The 22643-nt window shown below is 35.4% G+C and overlaps 1 protein-coding gene across 12 annotated transcripts in view; it reads right to left on the bottom strand.

The window, feature by feature from the left end:
* NCOA3 (nuclear receptor coactivator 3) overlaps positions 1 to 22643 on the bottom strand; it is a 96571-nt gene that overhangs the window by 54167 nt on the left and 19761 nt on the right. Inside the window, exon 1 of one of the 12 annotated variants that reach the window (XM_036009936.1) lies at positions 45 to 1153. The exons of the other annotated variants lie outside the window; for them this stretch is intronic. The gene's annotated coding sequence lies outside the window, so the exon portion shown is untranslated. Of the gene's footprint in view, positions 1 to 44; positions 1154 to 22643 lie in introns of those variants that run through there. 12 annotated transcript variants of the gene reach the window in all.

Below are 22643 nucleotides of genomic sequence, written 5' to 3'. Positions count from 1 at the left end.
GAACAATGGCAGTAAATATAACCATTCTGTATTTTTAAAATTACCTGGAGATTAAGAAGAAAACTAAAAACTCCAGTTGGCAGACCAGTTTATTAACAGGCCCAACATCTTTGGCTGAGCTGTAGTTAGTAATGACATGGTTACTAAAACAGGCATGCAAGCAAGCCGCTTGCCGGTGCTTGTTCAGTTTCTCTCTCGCCCCTCTCTCGGAAAAACTGCATGCAGCGCTGCACGATCGCACAAAATAAATACAGGAAAGGGGGTGGGAAGCCTGGGTGGGGAGGTGAGCGAAGCTCTGGGCTCCACCAGTGGAAGGCGTTCCACAAGAATTGCTACAGGGTCAAAAGTTTACAGTGGTTTCAATTTCACCTTTTAGCAGCCAATCAGGAAACAGAGACTGCACGCTGACCCCTCAGGCTGCAAATGAACATTAACTCATTGGCTACCGGGATTATATATATATTCCTTTTCTTGTGCAGCTTTTCCTTTTTCCTTCTTTTTTTTTTATTGGGGGGTGAGGGGTGGGAGCACAGAAGCAGAGGCAAAGAGTATTTTTAGTTCAAGGCGACAATCTTATTTACGACCATGTATATTGAACAGATATTTGAGGGGAGAAATAACTGAGTAATTATCTTTCTCCTTGCAATGAGTTTCTTTATCCTGTAGTATCTAACAAACCAACCATTAATGCTAGTACACAGACACAGTGAATTTAAACAGGTTAAAGTAACAGATTTATCTCCATGAGGCTGTAATTCTAAAAATAATTTACAATATGATGAAAGGTAATGGCTGGTTGTGTTTCCAGTAAATGCTTTAAAAACAATTCAAAAAATGAAGATGTTTCATTTAAGTATTTACACCCCAAATTTTTACTTCCATAGATTCCCCTCTCCTCCCTAAATCATTAACATAAACATGCAACAACATCTGTCCTTTTCATACTTCGTGTCTACCAAAATGCAGATACACCTCCCAAGGTTTAAGCTTTCTTTTCCTATCTCCCTTCTCTCCAAACACCAGTACCCAGGAGTGACCCCTATACATTAAACTCAAGAGTTAACTCTGGAAACAGACATAACTGCTCTCTGATTCATTTTTCATGTAAATTTCTTCCAAATGCACAAAACATCAGTAAACTAATCCACTAAATTCTCTTTTCAACATTTTATACTTAATATTGACTAAGGTTAAAATGAAGGTCAGTACTATATACTCTTTAACTATCCTACATTTAAAAATGGAATTTTTTACATGATAAAAGTGAAATATCTACATTAGCTACTCTATCAAAATGATCAGTTAAATTCTAAATACGCAGATATGTGAACTTGTAGTTAGCAATATTTCTCATTAATACAATAAGTGGTCGTACTGTTAGCAGGCTTATTGGCTTAAATTTAAGGTTGTGTTTAGAAGCTGCTGCAAGCACTACCACGGCCTAAGAAAATTACTTCATGTAGGAAATTCATTTTCTTATCCAAACCAGCAAAGTAAGAAAAGGCACCACAGTTATTTCTGAATACCCAAAAATAACCTATATACAAAAGTGCCTTACCTAATACACACTGCTATAGGGTCCCCCCAAAAATTCGTAGTGCATAAAGTGTCCATCGCAATTTAAGGTCAAGTTGGTAAGATAATACATTTAAAACTTGATGCTGATACAGGATTTTTTAAATTCAGCATTAAATTTCTGATTAAAGAAAAACAAACTCCCAAACCTTCATGATTTAAGTTTATGCATTATTTGTAAATAAAAAGTCTATACTTTTAAAATGTAGGGTGTTTTTTTTAATGGCCTGCAGAAGCTTTTCTACTATAATGCATTAAATTAGAGGAGTCTTCTGTATATCTTCTTTTTACAAGATGGCTTCATTTTGAAAGAAAATGGATGCAATAACATTTTACATCAAGTCAGCATGTTAGCAAGAAGCTTTTTTGTGTGTTCTGAATTTGATTAATACAAGCCAAGGTCACTTCCTGAAAGATGCCTACCACTGCAGCTGCAGGCAAACTAGACTCCAGCATAAGGCTGGGGGAAGGGAATGGGTGATGGCATTTATTAACACTGAGATGGGCTTCCATCTCCACCCGCAGCTATATAAGAAGGGGAGAACAGGAAGATCCCAGATCCCTGCCATATAAAGATTAAAATATTTCCCCTCAATATTTAAAGGCAGAAATTTTAGTCACTATAATACTCATGTCAAAATTATATCAAAGATATCTTCACTGCTACAATATGTTAAAACATTTTACTTAAACTACACAAATTGTCTAATACCAAAACTAAAGTAAACTTAGTATTCGACACTATATGTATGACCTGTACTTGCTATGCAAAATGCCTACAAAGGAAGATACAGGCCCTTGAAGAAAACAGAGATTCAAATTTCTCTCAGCTAAAATCAAGAGTGGCCTAGAAGTCACAAAAGTAGAAATTCAAAACAAAAAAGCCTATATTGCAAGATATTTGTAAAAGCTGTGTACTGAAATTCAACTTAATTTTCCTCTCATCATCATGTCTCTGTGCTAAGAAACCAAACATGATCAAAATATAATTTATCAGTAACTAAAACCCTTTCCCTAAACAATGACTAATAGCAAGATTTAACTGAGCGGTTACTAGGTAGAGCCAGAAACCATATTACATACTTGGCCTATTCTCTTTAAGGTTCTGTTTATAGTTCAACTAAATGGATAAAATATTAGGTAGAATCATAAAATCTATATGCTCCTTATAATTTCCTATATGTAACCTTGGATAAATTAGACTGATTTTGTGTGCCTCATTTTTTTCCTACCTACCAGATTGGAGTTATTCTTTAAACATGATATTCCACAGATATATAGATATAGATCAGCAAAGCACCTTTGTGTTTTTAATGGTTATATTAAAAAATGCAAAACTTGGTCTTTCTTTTTAAATTGTCAGCATGTTCAAAGCCATTATATTTCTATTTTCTACATAAATTAAGTATATACTTTGTTCCTCCCTTATGCTCCCATCCTTTTATTGAAGTTTGAAAGTTCAATAACTTCAACAGAGAAAAAACTAAATACTGGATACTCAAGTTCAAACAAATTGCTACTGCTTGATGTTTTTTAAGCATTTTATATTCCAATGAATGGCAGGAAAGAGCTGTTATTTAATTGGCACATAGTTTTCTGTATATGTAAAGGTCTGGGGAGGTTAAGATTTTTTAAAAATTATGTTTAGAGAGAGGGGAAGGAAAGAGGGAGAGAAACATCAATGTGCAAGAGAAACATTGATTGGTTGCCTTCACACGTCCCCAAAGGGGGGACCTGGCCTGCAACTCAGGCATGTGCCCTGAGAATCAAACCAGCAACCTTACAGTTCACAGGCCAGTGCTAAATCCACTGAGCCACACCAGCCAGGGTTAAAGGGCTTTTTAAAAAATCATTTTAGAATGCTGAATGAGAGGTTTCTGGTCAAGATGGAGACATAAGTAAACATTCCTGGCCTCTGTGCACAACTATAGCAAAAAATACAAGTAGACTACAAAACAAATATCACCCAGAACCGTCAGAAAAATCGAGCTGTGTGGAAGTCTGACAAGCAAGGATTTAAAGAAGTCACATTAATCCAGACAGGTAGGAGGGGTGCAGATGGGAACAGGTGGTCCCACATTCACATGTGGTGGATAAAAATTGGGAGGGATACCTCAGGAGAGAGGGATCCTAGCCCCAGAGCAAACCACCCAACCCAGGGCTCCAGTGCCAGGAAGATGAGTCCCCATAACTTCTGGCTGTAAAAACCAATAGGGGTTGGGGCAGAAGACACTGTGGGATTCTCAAGAGACTCCTCCAAGGATCCACATGGACTTAGGACTCATGTGGACCCACCTCCCTCAGGGATTCAGCACCAGGGCAACAGCTGGAAAGGCACCAGTGGCATACAGGGAGAAAGGGAAGTGACCGGTATCAGGGCGAGTGCTGGCAGACGGCTTCCTCCTGGGCAAAATGCCAGAGGCCAGGCAGTGGCATCGTTCCCTCCCCCACACAGAGGAACAGAACAGTGACACCCGTTGCACCACCCTGGCCAATACCTAAGACTCTGCCCCATACAACTTCACAGGTGCACTTTGCTACAATAAGCCACACTACTAAGAGAGTCAAAGCAGCTCTACCCAGTACACAGAAACAACACAGGGAGGCTGCCAAATTGAGGAGACAAAGAAATATGGTCCAAATGAAAGAACAGAACAAAAGTCCAAGAAAAGAACGAAATGAAATGGAGATGAACAACCAATCAGATGAATAGTTCAAAACACTAGTTACCAGGATGCTCCAGAAACTCACTGGGTACTTCAACAGCATAAAGACCCAGGCAGAAATGAAGATTGCATTAAGTAAAGTAAGAGAAAAATCTACAGGGAACCAAAAGTAGAGGGGATGAAGCCAAGAATCAAATCAACAATTTGGAACACAAGAAAGGAAAAAGCATTCAATCAGAACAGCAGGAAAAAAAAGAATTTAAAAGACAGGCTTAGGAACCTCTGGGACATCTTTAAACATACAAACATGCAAATCATAGGGGTGTAAGAAGGAAAAGAGGAAGAGCGAGACATTGAAAATTTATTTGAAAAAATAATGAAAGAAAACTTCCCTAATTTGGTGAAGGAAATAGACATACAAGTCCAGAAAGCACAGAGAGTCCCAAACAAGATGGACCCAAAGAGGGTCACACTAAGACACATCATGATCAAAATGACAAAGGTAAATATAAAGAGAGAATCTTAAATGCAGCAAGAGAAAAGGAGACAGTTACCTACAAAGGAGTTCTCATAAGACTATCAGCTGATTTCTCAAAAGAAACTTTGCAAGCAAGAAGGGACTGGCAAGAAGCATTCAAAGTGATGAAAGGCAAGGACCTACAACCTAGATTATTCTATCCGACAAAGCTATCATTTAGAACGGAAAGGCAGATAAAGTGCTTCCCAGACAAGGTTAAGCTAAAGCAGTTCATCATCACCAAGCCATTACTATATGAAATGCTAAAGGGAATTATGTAAGAAAAAAGACCAAAATGATGAACATTAAAATGGCAATAAATTCACACTATCAATAACTAAATCCAAATAACAAATTAAGCAAACAAACAGAACAGAAACAGAATTCTAGATATGGAGGTCATTTAGAGTGTTATCAGCTGGGAGGAAGAAGGAAAAAAGTGAGGAGAAAGGTGCAGAGATTAAGAAGCTCAAATTGGTAGGTACAAAATAGGGAAATGTTAAGAACAGTATAGGTAATGGGGTAGCCAAAGAACTTATATGCATGACCCATGGACATGACCTAACTCGGGGGAAAGACTGCTGGAAGGAATGGGGATACCAGGTTTAGGGAATCAAAGGGGGGAAAATTGGAACTGTAATAGCATAATTAATAAATTACATTTTAAAAATAAACAAAAATAAATGCATGCCAAATGAAAAAAAAATCCTTTTAGGAAAAGGAAGGCAATCAAATAGAAAATACTGTGAAAAAACCCTAAATTTAGAGAATCTAGTGGCTGGTTGTAGCAAAGGACGGCATTCAAAAGAATTCCACAAGACCTTTTCACCTGCCTTTGAGTTGGGACAAACTCTAAAAATAGACAAAGGATAAAATTAAATTAGTTACTCATAGTCCTTCTCCCCAGGACACATTGTGAGGCACTGGCAGAAGTATAAAATGTTCCTCAATTTCTCCTAGCCTCTATATTTTTTTCTATCATATGAATTATTCCAAAAATAAATCAAAACAAAGCACAGAGATAAGTACTTGTTAGCTAGGTTCTTGCCATGGCCCAGGGCTTGGAAGGTGCAATCATTCATTACATCTCCAACTAAGTCATTCTCTCCCCTGGTTTTATCCATGTACCCAATGTGTCCCTTACTTGACAAACAAGACAAACTAAACTAGAGCCAGCTATCTAGTTGCCTGGTCTTCTTCCTGTACCAATGTAACTTCCATGCCAAATAAACAACCTGAAAGGAAATACTGACTATAAAATAAAAGCAAACAAAATTCTGGCCTGCATATCTTCTTGCTCTGTCAGAGTACTTCACAGACTTAAGTTTACGAATCACTCTCTTAAAAACAATTACTCTTTAACAAGATAAAGATTCCAATATTTTCTATGGCATTGAACTATGGTTAATTACCTTTAGAACAAAATATTACCAATAAAGCCTTCAAAAGGACTTGAATGAAATTGTAATGTGATTCAATTAAGCATTACGTGGCCACAAGAAAAAGTAGCCCATGAGACACCACGAAGAACACCTGAACTGAGACTCAGACCTGAATTCTATCAGGAAATCTGCCACTTATGTGACCTTAGGGGGAAATAATTTGACAATTTGTCTTTCAACAGCTTTTTATATAGACTTATGTGAAAATTCCACCACTACATTCCCATAGTGGCAACACCCAGGTGTCTAAAAAAAATGTAGAACTGAGAAAAGGAGTAGGTTAGACTTATAGACTCTGATCATCAGCAAAATTACCGATTCTGTCAATTTATTCATTCAACAAATGGTTACTAAATGCCTACTATAATCTGTATGATAAGCAAACTCAAAACCTGGAGCCATAAGATGCTCTTAAGAGTTTATGTCCTGCATCTGTCATCCCCCAGCATCATTAGTTTTTAGTATCTCTCAAATCTATCCATTTCTTTCTAACCCCATTACAACTATCCTTTAGTAGTTCAGGTAGTATGTTTTCCCCGGATTACTCCAAAAGTCTACCTTTACTCTCCACTTAATCCTCAGATAAATCAGGGCAATCTTTCCATATCCCTACTTACACTCTTCCATGCCTATAAAGTTCGAATTCCCTTCTGAGTTCATTTCTAAAGACCTCTCCTTGTATCTAAGGGTCCACACTAAATAATTTACATTTCCCAGAAGACACCTCAATTGCTCAAGTCTTTCCCACAAGGTACTCTTGGTCAGAATGCTATTTTACTGACCCACCATACACCTCCAATTTATACCTTATAAATTCCTTCTCCTGAAAGATTCCCCAGGTGCTTCAACCCTGTCCTTACAGCCCACCCTCCCCATCCCAACGTAGGTTATACATTTCTCCAAGAAGGTGGACAACTAACACATGTGAACATCCCTATTGTGCTTATCACCTGGTAAGTGCTTCTTGTTCTTCTCCTTGAAGGGAGAGTACGAGGCTCTGTATTGTTTTAACTACACTGCCTAACAGTTAGCTCACAACAGTCACACAAACTTTTCATAGATTAAATAAGGAGAGGAAAGATTCATACAGGTGAATATGTATAAGATGCTCGGAGATCTTAAAGGAGAGAATCATTCCCCAAAAAGAGGTGAAAACATCTGAAAGTTGCTTACCAATACAGACCCTGTTTGACTGCATTTTGCTTTACTACATTTCACAAATGCTGAATTTTTTACAAATTGAAGGCAGGACTCTCTACCAGAAAAAAGATTACAATTTCCTTTATTATGGTAGTCTGGAACCAAACTTGCAATATCTCTGGGGTATGCCTGTATATAATAAGGTTTTACATAAAATCCCATAATATTTTTAAAGTTCTCTGAAGATGATATTCTATTATTAGACATAATCTTTTTGGTTACAAGTGCAAAAGAAAATGAAGTGAAACACTATAAAAATAAGAGTAAGTGTAAGATCAAATAATTTGTGGCATTAATATAAAATCTTCTGAACTCAAGAGGTTAAAATATAGAGGGTTGGCCAGAAAGTTCATTGTTTTTTTCTATAAAATGGCTTTAGCAGTGCTTAATTGTCTTTAACTCCATTTGAAACAATTTTTGTTAGATTATATCTAGATTATAGCTAGATTATACACATCAGCATGTATTTAAAAAAACATATCAGTGTGCTTTTTTAAAACATTTATCAAAACTGGTGAATTTCTGTACAGTCATTTTCATATTGAAGTTAGAATAAGATATGCAACATTTTTGGCATAGTATGTGTTATTTTTTCAAGAAAGGTAAAAATGCAACTGAAATGCAATATAAAAGATTTGTGCAGTGTATGGAGAAGGTGTTATAACTGATCAAACATGTCAAAAGTGGTTCGGGATGTTTCTTGGTATCACTAACATTTTGGCCAAATAATTCTTTGCTATGGGGCTGTCTTATGCATTGGAAGATGTTTAACAGCACCCCTGGCCTCTACCCACTAGAAGTCAATAGTGGGAGATAGCCAACATAGTCAGAATATCCAAATCAATAAAGTTATTGGTGAAAATGAAAAATGTCTTTTAATTTTACAGAAAAAACTAAATGGACTTTTTGACCAACCCGATAATTACAAGATGCCAACACAGTCCTGGCTACTGTGGCTCAGTGAATTGAGCACCAGCCTGCAAACTGAAAGGTTGCCAGGGGTTGGACTCCCAGTCAGGGCACATGGCTGGGCTGGGGACCGGGTCCCCAGCTGAGGGCGTGTGAGAGGCAACTCATCGATGTATCTCTGGCACATAGATGTTTTTCTCCCTTTTTTCCTCCCTTCCTCTCTCTCTAAAATAAATAAATAAAATGTTTTAAAAAGAAAAAAAAAAAAGAAAGCGAACACAGCTACTACAGTTTTCTGGAATTTAAAACATACACACACACTTATGACTTAATGCCGAGCTATAAAACACCAAATGCCTTCAATTTTCTGTTCCAGGAATGATTTTTGGAATTCTGCCCAACACAGAGGAGAAAACCTCTGGCTCCTGACCAGAAAGATGAAATCATGTATAATATGGTAGGGAAATCTGTTATAAAATGATGAATTTCAAGTAAGTACAAAATGAGAAGGGAGTAAATATTACAAACCTTGGATATAGATAGACTAGTTCACTCAACTGAAGGCCTCATCCTAAAACGAACATAAAAAATACCTTATGGGGTTGTTGTGAGAATTATGTGAGAATTACATAAAGAACTTAAAATACTCAGATTCTGATACATGTATCAAGTGATCAATAAATGGTAACTTCGGGTATTAGTATTCCTTTATGATAGAAGAATCTTAGAAGAGCAAAGGTCCAGGTAGCAAGTTACATTCTGAGAGTTAAGGTGTTTCCTATAACTGACCTTAGCATCTTTTCTAACAATAAATATACTTTATTTCTTCTAAATGCCATTCCAAAAAGTGACAATTTTCCTATAAAAATTAGTTATTACAATTATTAGCTAAATAAACCATTTACATTTAGTAGAGCAGAAAATTTTAAAGGATTTAGCATTTTCATAATGCTAAACCAGTCGTTTCAAATGTATAAAGAGCACTTAAAAATCAAGTGCTTAGACATCATAAACATAAAGATTACAAAATCCTTAAAATATGGAAGAAAGAAATAATATGGCCTATGTTATGAAATAAATCATGCTCACCCCCCCCAAAAAAAAGTTAGCATGTTGAAGTCCTAACCCCCAGCACCTCAGAATGTGAATGTATTTGTAGACAGGCTCTTTAAGGGGGTAATTAAGTTAAAACAAGATAATTAGGGTGGGCCCTAAAATTAGTATGGCTAATGTCTTTATTAGAAAAAATTAGCACACACACACAGAGGGAAGACCATTTGAGACACAGAAACAAGATGGCCATCAACAAGCCAAGGAGAGAGGCCTACGCAAAAATCAACCCTTCACCTTGCACTTCTGGCTTCCAGAACAGTGAAAAAATAAATGTGCTGTGTAAGCCACCTGGTCTGTGGCACTTAGTAATGGCAACCCCAGCAAACCAATACAGTCTATTCTTCCTCAAACCAGATTGGGTTTATAAACTGGCAATATATTTATAGTGGTAGTCATTGGTTCCTCAAGCTAACCTGAGTACCACTTAGAATAAGACACGTTTCTAAAGTCAAAAAAAAAAAAAATCAAACACCTCAAGTCTGAATCAGGAATTATATATCATACATGCTTGTTTTTAAATAAAGTACACTAGCTATAACATTTAGGCTGTGGATGATCTAAAAGCACTATTAACATGTAATGTATTATATGACTGTATCACTGGTTTTGAGGAAAAATACGCAAATTGTGATCTTAATGTGCTCCTGTGAGGGGTTCCTCAGCCTAAGCAAAATCAGAAACACTGTTTTGGGGTAAAAGAAATAGACTTTGGAGTCACAGAGATAGGGATTTAACCCCCAGTGTTGCCATTTAATAGTTATGTGGCCTTAAGAAAGTTATTTCACCTCTCTGACCCTCAAATTCTTCAACTGTAAATGGGGACAAAAATATCATCTTACCAAATCACCAGTTAAAGCACCTGGCACAATTCCTAACACAAGTGGGTAACTCAATGAATAGTAGCTATGTAAGATCATCATCCAATGAAAATGTGTATGAAAAGTAGGTGTCACTGTTAACAGGACTGTAAATTTTTAAACGTTTCTGGAAGGCAATTTTGAAAAATCTATCCAAACATTAATGATATCCCTTGACCCAGAAATTCAACTTAAAGAATTTATTTTATGGAAATATTTGCGCACACAAGTAAAAATGGAAATAAAGAGATGTTCTTTGTGGCACTGTTTTACTAGTCAATCAATATACCAACCAATATAAACCAGGTCTGGTTTAATATCAGACTCCATTAGATCCATATTCGCTATTTTTTAAATGAAGTAGATCTCTACGCACTGACAAAAAGATGGCAATGGCACAATAAGTACTACATGATCCAGTAAAGTAAAAACTGTGTTTATAGCCCTGGCTGGTGTGGCACAGTAGACTAACCACCAGACTGTGAGCCAAAGGGTCACCAGTTCGATTCCCAGTCAGGGTGCATGCCTGGGCTTGCAGGCCAGGTCCCCAGTAGAGGGTGTGTGAGAGGTAACCACACACTGATGTTTCTCTCCCTGTCTTTCTCCTTCCCTTCCCCTCTCTCTAAAAATAAATAAATAAAATCTTTTTAAAAAGGGATTAAAAACTCATAATATTAACTTTTTTCTAATACAAAAGAAACCTGGATGTGTACCATCTTTTGGGACTATGGTCTGCCTGTGCTATCGAATGAGATACGTTGAGGAAAACTTCAAAGAAAAATATATTGCATTTGAACCCTTCCTCCTCACTGAAAAAGTCTAACATTTATATTAAGCCCATGTTTAAGATTTTCAAAATCAATTTCCAATTGATATTTTTCAGTTCCTATTTCTATAGTCAATTCTAACTCTGTAGAGTTGCAAACCCTTTAAAAACTGCTAATTATTTGCCACATAACCAGTACTACTCAAATTCTTTCTCCCCTCCTTTCAAAATAAGCTAAAAATGCACCTACAACACAAAATTACTTTAAGCTTACCTCAGGAAACAAAATAAACCTCCATCCAAACTCCAACAAATTACTTGGAAAGATTCAGCATTTTAGTAAGTACGAACTGCAACTCTCCATTCCCAAAGAGAATCCAAATTTAATACACAAAACAATAGACTGGAGTCATGAAAGGTCACAATGGAAATGGAACCACCCTATTTTACAGGTGAGGAAAATGAGGCACAAAAATGACTTGACCAAGCTCACACAGTGAGACAGAGGAAAGATCAGCACAGGGCCCTGACTGCCTTGTCTAACACTCTTATCTCTAGATCATACTGCCTCACATCATAGCTTACAGTTTTAAGTCAATTCCTTTTTCCAAATAAATTAGCAAAAATAGCATCAGATAACATACTTGGTTTCATAAATATGCATAAGTGAAACAAACATTAGATGACATATACCACCTGGCAGATTTCCAATACTATCTATAGAGCTCTGCATTCATTAAAATTTCAAGCATGTAAAATAATATCTTGATCAGACATTGCAAAGGTGGCTGCTCTACAGAAGCAGAGATGAAAATGCTTTATGAGAGCCAATTTATCCAATTCCCCTGGAGGTACAGCAACTAGTTAGATTCTAATTAGCTGAAAGACCAAATTTTCTAGCTACATATGTTTGAATAGCAATTTCTGTTTGTTTCGGTAGCACTTTCCTTCTTAAAGTAATGTTTCTCATCTCTGATTTCAAAGTCACCTTCCAGCCTAATGGAGGCACACAGCTCTGATTCTTCTCTCCTCAGAGCAAGACTCACAGGAAAATAAAGAATATTGCAAGAAGGCATTTCTTTTCATAATTTCCCTCAATGGAAACCAGTTTGATGATAATACATAAAAACCTCTGGTGGTATACCATCTTAAATTTAACTAAAAGATAAAAATCCAGAAAGTAATAATATGGAAAACTAACAACAGCTTGAGACAAAGAGTGCATGAAATAGAAGCCAGGTAGACAATAGATCTCTGAAATGTAGGTTGGGGGTGAAAATGATCATTCTAATATGAATAACGGCTGATACAACTGGCAGCTTCAAGCTAAATTTACTGAAAAGAAAGAGAATGTTAAGGAATTTGTGCCCTTGTCTCATCAAAAAAACAAATACTAAGGCAAGTATGTTTAGACACAAATATAAAGGCAATAAAGTTGCTATATTTTTAAAAGGTCACAAATAGAATAAAATCAAATTATTACAATATGTGGCTAAGGATAATTTATAGATATACTATTAGCCTTCTAATCTGACAAATTAAAATTCAATATTCAAAGAAAATATAGTTTACCAATACTGTCAACACTTAGACTGTTTTTAAGTATAATTGTGCTAGATGTGACTGAATAATACAATGTGATAATTAACTTCATTTTATCCACTCAGTGCTGATATTTTTCTTTAACAAAATCCAAGTATTCAAGGCTATGAGTGATGAGTGACCTTGAGGCAGCACTTGGAAGGCAGTCACCATGGCAACACTACCACAAAAGTGCCTCATCCTCAGCAAAAGAACCAAGCTGGTACAGGAGGATTTAAAAACCAAGGGAAACAGTGCTTCCTTCAAGCCAAAAAAAAAAAAAAAAAATTCTTTTAAATTTAGTTTTAAGAAATGTTTACATTAAATACCTTTCTATTTTAGTCTTCTTATTTATTCTTCATGGAAGGAATACACACATTACTTTAATGATGAAATATTAAGCCTACAAATTTTTTTCTTTTAGCAAATTAAAATAAAAATGCATGTTTAAAATTTTTTGATAGAATCACACTATTAAAATTTTCTTTTAATCACTGATAAATTTTTTTTCATTTCAACAATAACATTTGTTTTCCAGCCTTCACTTTAATAAAGAAAACACAAGGGAGGGAAGGTTTACTTAAAATGGCAAATACAAAATATGGATTTATAATTTTGCTTATATACATGAAAGACCAGTTGCTTGTCTGCCAAGAACAGGGAGGGGAGGTAAACAAGCTTCTTTATATTTCATATTTTTATAGTTATGTGTCTTTGTTTCAGACACAGATGTGGTCTTTTTTTCTCAAAAATCTACTCGTTAAAAGCCAGAAATGTAACACTATAGTCCTTTATCAGCAACGTAATACAGAGCCTGAAATTATTGGGTACCAAAGGACTTCAAACTTCTGTTCACGTACCTGCCAAAAGAATCTTAAAAAGAATATGTACCCTGGAATATTTGCAAGTTGGCATTTAAATTAAAACTTAACTAGTTACAAAGCAGTAATTTCCAAGATATTATCAGTATTAGAATTTTTAATAGTTATATTACTCTTAAGTATTCAAAGGAACTTGAAGTATCATCATCCTAACAGCCAGAAATTTTACAACTGTTTCTTTTTCCCAGAAGACAAATTTCTACTCCTCTTCTCCCAAAGTATTTGATCATAATGAATATCATTTTATGCTTGAAAGTATTTTATTGATCATCCTATCTCTGCAACAAAGAGGTATATAAATTGAAATAATAATTAAATACCATCTGATCACAGGTTCTTAAGTGTTGAAAACACATTTTATTCTGAATACAATTGGTATTAGATGTAGTTGTTCAAAATATAAGTGAATTACACATTTTGATAAAATTCATGTAAAAAGTACATTTTTCATGCAAGTGAATCTGCTAAAGATACACGAGCCCTTGCATCCAGGTATCCACAATAAATAATATTGCTAAAATGCAACAGTGTCCATCAATTTATATGTTTTTGTTTATAAAATTATACATAAAACTTGCTGACACAAGTAGATAATTAAGTAAAAGGAGTTATGTGAAAGCAATGTCACTCAATTCTTTCAATGCAATGTTAGTTATATGGACAAAAATCTCAGTGACTATTATCAAAAACTACTTTTCATTATCTCTCAGAGAGCAATTTGATTAACTCTCCCTTCAATTTTCATTTTGACTTTGATGAAAACAGACTCAGAAGCACCTGACAGACCATTTGTTACCCAGGCATAAGAGTCATTCACTTTGTAAACTGTGACACCAATACTAGTAATTGCCCATGTGTTTCAAACACGATCTTTTTTTTTTAAACACCCAGTGTAAATGCAACACAGTAAAAAAAAAAAAAAAGAGGTGCACCTTTCTTTTGGCAGTTAGAAGAACTACTGTGAAAGAAGACACCTGAAAAGGAAGACTCCGCAAAGCTTTCTCGGGCAGACCAACTTAAGAATTTACAGGAATGAAAGTTTATGAATCTAGAAACTGATTCTCTTTAAGTGTTAAAGACTCTCTATCTAATGACCAATCTACAGAAAATAAAGAGGACAGAAGAATGTGCTAAATGATACTATTCAGATACAAAATCCAGTCTATGGGAAATTTTCCAGGACATAACCCCATTTTTCCCAATAAATAAAACTCAAGAGGAAAAAGTGAAGCAGTAGGAACCTAAATAAAAAAGATATAAAAGATAACAAATTACAATATGGGCATCTAATTCAAACTGTCTTTAAACATAGTGATGTTTCAAGCAACTGAAAAATTGAACATGCCCAGATACTTTATATTAAGGAATTTCTTAAAGTGAGATAATGTGTTTTTAATAATCTTTACTGTTAAAGATACAGTATTCCTCCCTTATCTGAGGGAGATAAGTTCTAAGACAATGCCCAACACAGATGCCTGAAATCACAGATGGTACCAAATGCTATGTTTCTTCCTGTACTTATACACTTATGATCAAATTTATAAATCTATAAGGCACAGTAAGAGATTAACAACAATAACTAATAATAAAATAGAGCAATTACAATGCTATACTGTATTAAAAAGTATGGGAATGTGTTCTCTCTCTGTTTGTCCATCTCTCTCTCATAACCAATAAATAGCCAGATAGCATATAGGATGTGGATACACTAGACAACAGGATGACTCATGTCCCAGGTAGCACACAGAAGGACAGTGCAAAATTTCATCACATTACTCAGATGGCAGGAAATCTGAAACTTATGAATTGTTTATTTCTGGAATTTTCCATTTAATATTTTTGAACTGTACATGACCGCAGGTAACTGTAACCACAGAAAGAAAAACTGCAAACAAGGGACATTACTGTACTTACCAGAACTTTTACAATTATAATAGTATATGATCTGGGACTTGCTTCAAGATAATATGGGAAAGAGAAAGTATAAATAAAAATAAGATTGGCCCTGGCCGGGTGGTCCAGCAGGTAGGACCGTCGTCCCATACACCAAAACGTTGCCGGTTTGATCCCATGAGAGACAACCCAATCAATGTCTCTCTCACATCAGTGTTTCTGTCTCTCTCCTTCTCCCTTCCTCTCTCTAAAATCAACATACTTATAATATGGGGAGGATTTTTTTTAAGTTAGTGAGGCATTTAAAGCACAGGCTTCTCATTGGAAACAACCTAACATTTTATCAATAGAGCATAGATTATTTAAAAGATGATGCACACACAGAATAAAACAGATGTCACGTGCATACTAGAAACCATAAAAATATTATTGATTTCAACCTACAGTATTAACCTAGAAAGATATCCCTCAGAAAAGATTGAATAATAAAAGATTACAGGAGGGAAAAAAAAGATTACAGGATAGCATGCAAAAAAAAAAAACCCCTCATGTCTAACATATGTTAAAGTCTACATAGAGAAATATAGAAAGATGCATACAAAAATCTTGGCACCAGCTATCTCTAGATATACTTTTCTGTATTGCTTGAGCTTCTTTTTTAAATGTGCATCCATCATTTTACTACTTTTTATAAAATCAGAAAAGAACAAATGACCTTCCCTTAACTGTGCTTAATAAACAGTATGTATAAAATAAACATGTAAATGATATTGGATGGAAACCTTTGAATCTCTTTCAAAAAATAAACTTCTATACTATTATTAAAATTGTTTTAAAACAAAAGTAATCATCTCTTTATGGAACCAAATGAGAGTTTTAAAATATGTATGTATGAGACAGGGACACACAGTACAAATTCGTGACTAAAATAACAATGCATCGGGGGAAGTTATGGTAGGCTTCTTCTATTATACAAGTATTTCTTAATTTCATTCACTATTCCAGCACTGTCTCAAGTACTTTTTTAAAAAATCCCTGTAGTTGGTTGAGAATGTGTCAGTTATTCACCTAAAGCTACCTTCATTCCCCTGTTTTACAGTTCAAAAAAAGAAACTATAGTTAGAACTCATAGCTGTAAATGCTAAATTAAACTTCTAAAGAATTTTATCTCAGGCTTCTGGCCAAATGGAGGTGTAGGCAGATACACTTCGCTTTCTCACACAACCAAAAGAAGGATAACAACCAATTTAAAAACAAAAAACAACCAAAACTGCCAGAAAACTGCACTGCATGGAGGTCCAACAACCAAGAAGTTGGAGAAGAAACATTCACCCAGACTAGTGGGGGGGCGGAGACGGGCATCTGGATGGAGAGGACACATGGCAAGGCTGCACAGGCAGTCCCACATTCATGTGTGGATAAAAACTGGGAGAAACAACTGGGGAGTGAGAAAGACCCTGAAGCAATCCAGGGTTCCAGTGCCGGGGAAAATAAACCTCAATGTACACCTGAAAAATCAAATAAATTGGTTTCTCCATATAATAAAATACTATATAGCCTCTAAAAATGTTCACAACATATTGGAAATGCAATATTATGTATTACATTTCTTATGTAATGTGTATAGTGTATAGTATGTTTATACACAGATGAAGACTGAAAAGGAACACACCAAAATGATCCTTCCTGGGTGGGTTTTTTTTAATATCATTAATTTTTAACATAATATAGTTCTCTACCTATAGAGAATATGTATTAATTTTGTAATAAGAAAAGTTTTTAATGCATCACATCCAATTCAAACAGAAAAGTAATACTTATTTAACAAATGTTCTCAACAACAATTCACTAACAAGTTGCTTTAATTTCACTATATGGTATTTTTTGGGACACATTATAACATCAATCAATTGTATTATGTTCTCCAGTTGAAAGCCCTGCTGTTAAATCCCACATCTTGTACCTGACAGCAGTGTACAGAATAGAGGAGCCTTTCTTGGAGAGTCTACTCATAAACTGTCATGACACAATCTGTTCTGGGTTATTGCAACTCTCCTGATTTCCTGAAACAAAGTTACAGACACACTGAGGCAACAATATGCATACATGCTTTTATTTATGCAGTTTTCAATTACAAATTAATTAATGCCTATACCTACCATCCCCTCTCCTCAAACTGCCATTGAAAATTCAGTAAAAGAAAGAAACCTTTTATTATTAGGCTGGCAGAATAAGAAAATAAAAAAGGACTTCCCTTGTATATATGATAAATGGTTAACTACTGCTCGCAGTGTCTTCATATTAATAATACCCTATTTTCAGAGTCAATTTCCATCTTGGCTACATTTCTAGAAACAGTTCCAGCCTAAATAAACCAGAAACTAAAATAAAACAGAGACCAGAAACTTCCTTAATGCAGTCCTATGGAGTTTGAAGATAAAAGATACCTAAGCCCCAGAAAAAAATCTTGATTCCACAGACAGAGGTGGCAGAATAGTTTGAGAAGGACATATTTATTCACATGAACAATTAATATTTACTATATGTCAGGCACTTACCAAAGTATCTGAGATATTATCAGCGAGCAAGAGGGACCAAGACTCCTGTCCTTACGGAGCTTATATTTTATTAGCAAAAAACATAATTAAACACAGTAAGTGATATGGTATGTTAGAGGATTAGTTTTACCAGGGGAGAGGTTCCAGTATTAAATAAAGTGATCAGAATGGGCCTCACTAAGAGGGCGAGATGTGAGGAATTAAAAGTGATGAGGAAGTCAGTCAAACAAACATACGATGAAAAAATCATTCCACACAGAGCACACGCAAAGGCAGGAGTGTGGCCATATGAGATGAAGAACAGCACAGGATCAAGAGTGAGGAATAGAGAAAAAGAATGAAAGGTACCAACGAATGAGACAAGGAAGGCTTCTTGAAGGTTTAGCAGGAAAGATCAGTTCAGTTTTGGACATGCTGCTTTAGAGAAGTCTATTAGAAATCCAAACGAACAGGTTGAGAAGACAGGTGGGTATACAGGTCTCAACATAGTAGAGTTTTATCTCTCTACTAAACATAACATACAAAGATACGACAAATGTATAGAATACAAATGTTCCAAAGAAAAAAACCAAGCCAATGGAACGACAAAATCAAAAGGAAATCAAACAAACAAACAAAAAAACACTACCAGTCAAGTAAGCCATCCTGAGGTTGGCAGGGGAAGGCGGGCAGAGGACTTGAAACTACATACTGAAAGGACTTAACTACACACATGCCTGAGGAAAAGTGAATCACAATGACCAACACCAATACATAAAGGGAGTATGAAAAAACGCCTCTGAACATTCAGGCAAAGACAAAAAGGCTAAGACACTTGTAAAGAAAACCGGATTGACACAAGGCTGTAACAGCAATACTCTATACCAGAAGACAATGGAATGACAGACACTGTAGAAAAAAAGTTTTATAATCAGCCAAACCAGTTTTCAAATGTTAAAGTTACAGATAAACTTTTAAACACAGTGAAACTCAAAGAATATTGTTCCCATAACTTCTTCCTGAGAAATCTATTAAAGAATGAATTCCACACAACCCAAATCACTAAAAAGTCCACATCAACATTAAAATAGTGAAAAATAAATATATAGCTACATAAAACTGAAAACTGCTTAGGGCATGTTATAATATATAATGGCTATATGCTTTGACAATGTACATAACAACATATCAAAAGTGAAGGTAAAGGAGATAAAAATTAGAATAAACATGACTGTCTTATGGGTATTAATTGAAAGTAAAACAGTTCAAATCAATGCTGGGGAAGAGATATAAGGGGTTACTAGGTAACTTCAGTAGCACTCAAAGTAAGAAACCAACAGACAATAATCAAAAACAGAAGGGATGGGACATACTAAGGATATTACACTGAAGTTTTAATATAAAGGCAATAGCTAAAACAAACGTGTAAACCTCTTATTTTTTTTAAACCTAGAACAGACAAGACAGAATGTTATATAAAAGGCAAAGAGCCCTGGCTGGTGTGGCTCAGTGACTGAGTGCCAGCCTGTGAATGAAAAGGTCACTGGTTCAAATCCCAGTCCAGGCACATGCCTGGATCACAGGCCAGGTCCCCAACTGGGGGTGTGCAAGAGGCAATGGATATCTCTGGCACATCGATGTTTCTCTCCCTCTCTTTTCTCCTTCCCTTCCCCTCTCTCTAAAAATAAACGAATAAAAAAATTTTTTAAATAAAATAAATAAAGGTAGATTAATAAGATCACAATCTGCTGAAAAAAATTAGATCTGTATTTACTGATAGGACCATTTTCAAAATACAGTGTTAAATGTAACCAGATGCAAAACAATGTTTTTAATATACTATAATTTGTATTTATAAAAAGGAAAGATATATATGGAAGATAAAGATATAAAGACATGACCAGGCTGGCATAGCTCAGTGGATTGAGCTCGGGCTGCGAACCAAAGCATCGCAGATTCGATTCCCAGTCAAGGCACATGCCTGGGTTGCAGGCCATGACCCCCAGCAACCGCACATTGATGTTTCTCTCTCTGTTTCTCCCTCCCTTACCTCTCTAAAAATAAATAAATAAAATCTTTAAGAAAAAAAGATATAAAGACATAAATATTCAGGAACTACTATGAGGGACACATGGACAAAACCAGGTGAGGGGGAGAATAGAAGCAAGTGAGGGAGGTGAATTTGGCTGGGGTGGAGGGGAGTGATTGGGGGGAAATACGGATAACTGTAATTAAACAACAATAAAATGATTATTTAAAAAAAGACATATAAATATATTTGTAAATATACACACACAAAAGGAACAGTGATAGCCTCTGAGGAATGAACTAGGGAACAAAAGAAAGTGGGAGGGAAACCACTTCACAGCCTTTTGCAGAGTTTGAACTTTTGTTAGCCATGGACACCTATTGGTATTGTTTTTAAATAAGAAAGAAAAATGTTAAAAAAAAAAAAAAAAACAGGGAAAGAAAAAACAGATTCAACTCAGATGTCTCCAGAGGTTAAATAAAATGCCCAAGATTATCCAACACGGTCCAAAATGCAGTTCTCTTGCTTTCCAAGCCTTTACTATTTTGTTTTCAACTTGCCTGTAGAAAAGCAACCCACCTTATAACCCAATGTTGAGGTCTGAGGGTCTGATTCAGGAACGTAGCCTAAAATACATGGTTGACTATTCTTTGTTATGCATCTTTAACTAAGAGAGGCCCTATTTCAAAATACAGAAAAACACCTGAAGTGTAGTTAATGCTTGCTTCCAACTTTTCAAAGTTCATCATGAACTTTTAAGAACCACAGAAAGTAACTTTGGCAATAGTTCAGAAAATGAAACTGATTGTAAATGTGGCAAGAGTGGCACTCAAGGCATTTAAGAAGGGGGAGGAGGGGCTCCCCCTTCATTTTCATCCTTAGGTCTTTCTTCTAAAAGTGAGTACCCCCCACATCTACTTGATACCACATGATTGCTTCTACTTTTCTATGGCAGGAAGATCCTCTGCTCTCTCACACAGAGAAAAAAACTTAATGTACTGCAGTGCTCCAAGAGTTTGCAGTTCCATTTGTAACAACCATTAATATGATTTTAGAGTAAGTAAATAATCTCACTAACTGAAACTATCTCCCCGGAATTCATTTAAATCCTTTCCTGGATTACTTCAGCCTCAAGCAATCTCTCCTTCCTCTAAACTCCAAAAGCAATTATTTGTACAATTTATTTCGTAATTAATCCTGCGTTGCCTTATTAAACCTCTTTCATTATTCCCTGAAATGTTATTTAAATCTTCTCTAGTTATCTAACTTTCATGTTTATTTCTCTCATCTCCCTAAATAGACTGTAAATTCCTCGAGAGAAAGAGATAAGGCCTTATATTGTTTTGTATCCACATAAAAACACAGGGTAGCTAATACACAGTAAATAGAGAGATTTTGTTGATTTTAAAAAAAGACAAAAACACATTAAGAAAATGTTTAAAGCCATGCCAACTAAGAATCATCAAGACAGAGCTGACAGGCCAATGTACTATTTTGCTTCCTTGTCTCCTGGAGCAGTATGAGATGGTTAAAAAAAAAAAAAAAAAAAAGGCATGGTCTCTGAAGTCTAAGAGACCTCAATTTGGTTCCTCTATCTTGAGAACCTATGAACTTAACCCAAAACTTTAATTTTCTTCATCTCTAAAATAAGAGTAATAATACCTGTAGAAGACTTAATAATCATTAAATGAGAGAAGTAGGTAAAACTACTGGTATTCCTTAGAAGTTCTTAGATTTTTTTTCCATGTTTTTACATCTTTGAAATCACAATGTATCACGTTATGGATGATATCCCATTGTTTAATTGGCAATTTTACACTTCTTCCTAGTGGTACATAGAACAATGCATTGCATAACTGACAGCATCCTCAATAAATGCAAGCTTCATCTCCTCCTTTCTCCCTCACACCTACTCACTCATACACATCATATGGGTAGGAAAACATTCAGCAAAAAAAAATGGAAATACTACCAAATCCATTCAAAGTACTTAGCACTTTGGCCTATAATATATGCTCAATAAATAGGGATTGTTACTACTGCTACTCTATATTCATTCAACAAATCCTTGAGTACCCAACCTCGTACCTGCCACCATTCTGGGTACTAAGGATATTGCGGTAGAGTTTATGTACTATTGACATATATACTTTCTATGGCACAAGAAAGGAAGTGTCAAAAATCAAAACTGAGTCAACAAATCATCCCAAGGATTGAAAAGCTGAGCCACCCACGAAAGACACTAAAAACACAACATTACCTAGGCAACACATCTATATTTTCTTTAGAGAACATCTTACCAAATACAAAGTAAAGTACTGGAAACACAGCAGGGCATCCAAGTTTTTTTTGCTCTAAATAAAGGTTTGGAGAAAAGTACAAGAGAACAGCCAGACTAGATGCTGAGGTTTTTTTTAAAAGAGAAAAGAAACGGGGGGGATATATCATCATCTCTAGTTTCTCGAAATAAAACACTGGTTCATTTAAAAGAGGGGATTAATAATTTTAGTTTATGAAACAACTCAGGAGACAACACAAATTATACTTTTAAAAGTCATCATATGAAATGTGTCAGCAAATCACTTTTCCAAGCAAGTTATTATGTTTTTAAAAATCATCTAACAATGTGTGTCAACAAATCATTCTTCCAAAGCTTACAGTTAAAGATTTGTGGTTT

The sequence above is a fragment of the Phyllostomus discolor genome, chromosome 9 (assembly GCF_004126475.2).
Source record: "Phyllostomus discolor isolate MPI-MPIP mPhyDis1 chromosome 9, mPhyDis1.pri.v3, whole genome shotgun sequence".
In the NCBI taxonomy this organism is placed as follows: domain Eukaryota; kingdom Metazoa; phylum Chordata; class Mammalia; order Chiroptera; family Phyllostomidae; genus Phyllostomus; species Phyllostomus discolor.
Note: the sequence above shows the minus strand (reverse complement) of the source record. Positions and strands in the feature narration are given on the sequence as shown.